Raw genomic sequence first — 4755 nt, 5'->3', positions numbered from 1 at the left:
TTTTTATAAATGTTTGCTAATTTATTGAAAATGAAATACAGAAATCTCCTTTACATAAGTATTCACACCCCTGAGTCAATACTTTGTAGAAGCACCTTAAGCAGTGATTACAGCCGTGAGTCTTTCTGTGTAAGTCTCTAAGAGCTTTCCACACCTGGATTGTGCAACATTTGCCCATGAACCTTTTCTAAATTCTTCAAGCTCTGTCAAATTGGTTGTTAATCATAGCTAGACAACCATTTTCAGGTCTTGCCATAGATTTTCAAGCAGATTTAAGTCAAAACTGTAATTTGGCCACTCAGGAACATCTACTGTCTTCTTGGTAAGCAACTTCAGTGTAGATTTGGCCTTGTGTTTTAAGTTATTGTCCTGCTGAAAAGTGAATTCACCTCCCAGTGTCTGGTGGAAAGCAGAATGAACCAGATTTCCCTCTAGAATTTGGCCTGTGCTCCATTCTGCTTATTCTTTTATCCTAAAAAGACTCCCCAGTCCTTATCAATTACAAGCATACCCATAACATGATGCAGCCACCACTATGCTTGAAAATATGGAGAGTGGTACTCAGTATTTGATTTGCCCCAAACATAACACTTTGTACTCAGAACAAAAAGTGAATTGCTTTGCCAATTGTTTTTGTAGTATTACTTTAGTGCCTTGTTGCAAACAGGATGCATGTTTTGGAATATTTGTATTCTGTACAGGCTTCCTTCTTTTCACTCTGTCAATTAGGTTAGTATTGTGGAATAACTACAATGTTGTTGATTCATCACAGCCATTAAACTCTGTAACAGTTTTAAAGTCATCATTGGCCTCATGGTGAAATCCCTAAGCCGTTTCCTTCCTTTCCGGCAATTGAGTTAGGAAGGATGCCTGTATCTTTGTATTGATCGGGTGTATTGATACACTATCTAAAGTATAATTAATAACTTCTCCATGCTCAAAGGGATATGCTCAATGTCAGCTTCTTTTTTTTTTACCCATCTCCCAATAGGTGCCCTTCTTTGCGAGGCATTGGAAAAACTCCCTGGTCTTTGTGGTTGAATCTGTGTTTGAAATTCACCGCTTGACAGATACTTTTATGTGTGGGGTACAGAGATGAGGTAGTCATTCAAAAATCATGTTGAACACTATTATTGCACACAGAGAGTCCATGCAACTTATGTGACTTGTTAAGCTCATTTTTACTCCTGAACTTATTTAGGCTTGTCATAACAAAGGGGTTGAATACTTATTCACTCAAGACATTTCAGTGTTTATTTTTTATGAATTTATAAACAATTCTGAAAACATAAGTCCACTTTGACATTATCGGGTATTGCGTGTAGGCCAGCGACAAAAACGTCTACATTTAATATATTTGAAATTCAGGCTGTACCACAACAAAACGTTGAAAAAGTCAAGGGGTGTGAATACTTTCTGAAGGCACTATATCTACATGGCTGGAAGGTCACTAGAGGTGTGGAATGTTGCATATTACAGATCCCAGTCCAGCACCAGAGAAGAAGAGAAGGGGCTCCCAGGCACCCAGAGACAAAGAAGGACTAGGGTGATGGGGGGGGGGGGGGGGGGGTCGCAGCAATATCTCTACACTCCCAGGGGATGCTGTTGTGACATCACTCAACCAACCGGGGTGTTCGTACCGTCGAGGTCTATGCTGGTGAGAAAATCATGAGTACAGTATTCAACCCTTCTTTATTCCTACTGAGGGATCCTATTTTTCCTCACTGAGCACTACACTGTTAGGGGCAACATTGTGACTTCAGAGGGTATATTACATACTCCAACCAGACACCCTGAGCAGAGAGTTTAACTGCATAGAAACCGTTTAAGAGGTGATCACTCTTTAAACCAGTGATACCTCTGGGGATCTGAGCCCAGGCCTGAGTACTAATGCTAAAAATGAACCCGAAGTCAACTGAACAGAGAACATGTTCCTCGTCTTTCTGCCACTGACCCCAATAATCCTACAGTTTGTCACCACCCTGCGGTGTTCTCCTGTTTATAATCTGATGTATACATGTGTAGGTGGGTGAATCTGAGCTCTTTTGCTGTCATGTGGGTATATGAAAGGTTTGTTCATATGTGTCTGGAGGGTCTTTTTGTGGACTGGTAGGTCCATGAAGTGTAAAGGGGAATCTCAGCCCAGTCTGTCCTGCCTAGAGGCAGGTAAAGTCCTGTGGTGTTGGGGCTGGTGAGGACACTGCTATGCCCAGCTGGGTGTGTGGAGGCCTGGCCACGGACAGCGCTACGACTGGGCACTGCCACCAGGGGACTGGGACATGTCTCTGCCGATGATCTCATTCACTGGAAACACAAAGAGAGAGAAGGATACAGGTTCACTACAGCTGAACAACACAGTCCAGAGGGTTTATTATTATAGGCTACTAAACCTTAGCAACGCTTTCTTCAACTTCAATTGACCCAAAGTTTTTGAGGACACATTAATTGTCATATATTATCAAGAAATCAAATCTAAATTGTGTTCCTGAATGCATTCGGACTGTGAGAAAATACAAATGTTTACCAGCAGAGGGCGATGTTGCCTAGCTCACTTACTGACTACTCTGAACACAGAAAAGTTCAGCTTCAGCAGTGGAGAGATAGAGGGAAAAACTCAATCATACATACACTGGCAAGACCCAGAGGTTTAACTCGCGGCTTTGGAATGACAAAACCACCGTCAACAACCAGAAAGCGAGGGGAAACTATTCCATTCACTGCCGTGTGTCATTACTGTCAGACTTGACCTTTGACAGCGTCCAAGATATTTAGTCTTTACCACCACAACATGTCGACTCCTATAAATATCATCCTCCATTTATTGAATGGCCTAGCGAGCACCAGCTCTCTATTGCGTTTCTTCATTTCTTCCACCTCTTAATGGAGCTTGAGTACATTTCCTCTGGCCTATTATTGTGGGTTTGCGAGCATAGTAAATGGGCCTGTATTAAACTAATCCATTGTTACAACACATGTTGTCGACCCCAGAGAGGCACTCAAGCACAGGGCTGTAGGTAATTACTCTGCCAGGCAGAGCTAGCTAGGCCTGATATTAAATAAATCATTTATTTTTGCTCTCGCTCTCTGGCGGTGGGGCATGTTGGAGATGCCTCCAACAGAGACCTGATTGTTACAGTGGTGCCAACGCTGTTTTCAGCTCACACCGGGCCCAGCGTGGCTCAGCGGGAGGACCAGCGGGGAGCCTGTAAAAACCACAGCCGTAAAGTAAATCAAATTCTAACCCCCATATCACGCTAAACTGAAGCTGCATCTGGTTTACTACAGTACCTGTGGAATGAAAAGGAGGGTGAGAAAGAGAGAGGGAGAAAGAGAAGAAATAGAAAAGAGGGAGAGAAGAAAGAGGGGAGAGAGAGAAAAGAGAGAAAGAGGAGAGAAATAGAGAGAAAGAGAAGAGAGAGAAATAGAGAGTGAAAGGAGAGGATACGTAGCCTGGTTTGGTATTTATGGAAAAAGTGAAGATATTTTCCACACAGCAGCGACTGGTAGCTTTGCATTCGTGCAGCAGTGGCGGCATTCATACACCGTTAATTTCCTGATGTAGCACATGTGTCAAAAGTCATGGCAGGTCAGAGAGACAGAGGGCAAAGAGAGGAGAGGGTTTGACTATCTGGTTTAGAGCGAGGAGATGGTGAGTCCTCTGAGCTCTGACAGTTTGACACACATTAAGACAGATCGACTCGCAGGTATTCAGGCAGACCTGTCCATACACCACAGTAACAGTACCAGCCCTGCTGCTTGGGGATTCCTCTTCTCTTACCTACAACTGGCCACTTGTTGTGCAACTGTCTGTTGTGAAATCATACATTTAATGGCCCACCGTGTCTGATGGACAAGTCAGCATCTGCTTTATATGGGTCATATTATATATGGGTGTTTATATATGTGGTATATTATTGGTAGATGGAGTGAGAGGAAAATGAACAGTCAAATCATGTGTAGATTCAATTCAGAGTATTATCGAGACATTAGGGAGTCCGTTCAAATTAATTCATCCTGCTCATCTTAAGATCTTCCCTTTATTTTTCTTAACCACATTTTGCTGTGTATGGGGTTAAATAATACATGTATTCATTAACACAAATCAAGAATGATACTTTTTTATCAACTTAATTAAAAGCCTTGATATTCTGTATTCCAGTTGTTACCCCATCCCTAAGAATCATCAGCTATATATCAACTGTTACCCCCATCCCTAAGAATCATCAGCTATATATCAACTGTTACCCCCATCCCTAAGAATCATCAGCTATATATCAACTGTTACCCCCATCCCTAAGAATCATCAGCTATATATCAACTGTTACCCCCATCCCTAAGAATCATCAGCTATATATCAACTGTTACCCCCATCCCTAAGAATCATCAGCTATATATCAACTGTTACCCCATCCCTAAGAATCATCAGCTATATATCAACTGTTACCCCATCCCTAAGAATCATCAGCTATATATCAACGGTTACCCCCATCCCTAAGAATCCTCAGCTATATATCTGAATACAATTACAACGTCTCAAAGTCATTGCACTCCTGTAAAACTGGTACATTCTCAAAAATCCCCCAAAATAAATTTGTCTCAGAAAAAGTAATACAACTATTTCAAACAATTATACAGTATCGACAATGAATACTGTAGCTTCAACTGTAGTTGCTAGTTGACTACCATTAAAAAAACAGTGAAAACTTATTGGTGGTTCCATGATAGAAATAGAGGTGTTTATTTGTGTTTGTTTGT

General features: G+C 41.6%; 1 pseudogene; it reads right to left on the bottom strand.

Annotated features, from left to right (window-relative positions):
- Positions 1-1228: 1228 nt before the first annotated feature.
- Positions 1229-4755, bottom strand: part of LOC115167006 (nuclear factor of activated T-cells, cytoplasmic 3-like) — a 70337-nt pseudogene continuing 66810 nt past the window's right edge.

This window comes from Salmo trutta, chromosome 29 (genome assembly GCF_901001165.1).
Source record: "Salmo trutta chromosome 29, fSalTru1.1, whole genome shotgun sequence".
In the NCBI taxonomy this organism is placed as follows: Eukaryota; Metazoa; Chordata; class Actinopteri; order Salmoniformes; family Salmonidae; genus Salmo; species Salmo trutta.
The sequence above is the reverse complement of the archived record's forward strand: the minus strand, read 5'-3'. Positions and strand labels throughout refer to the sequence as shown.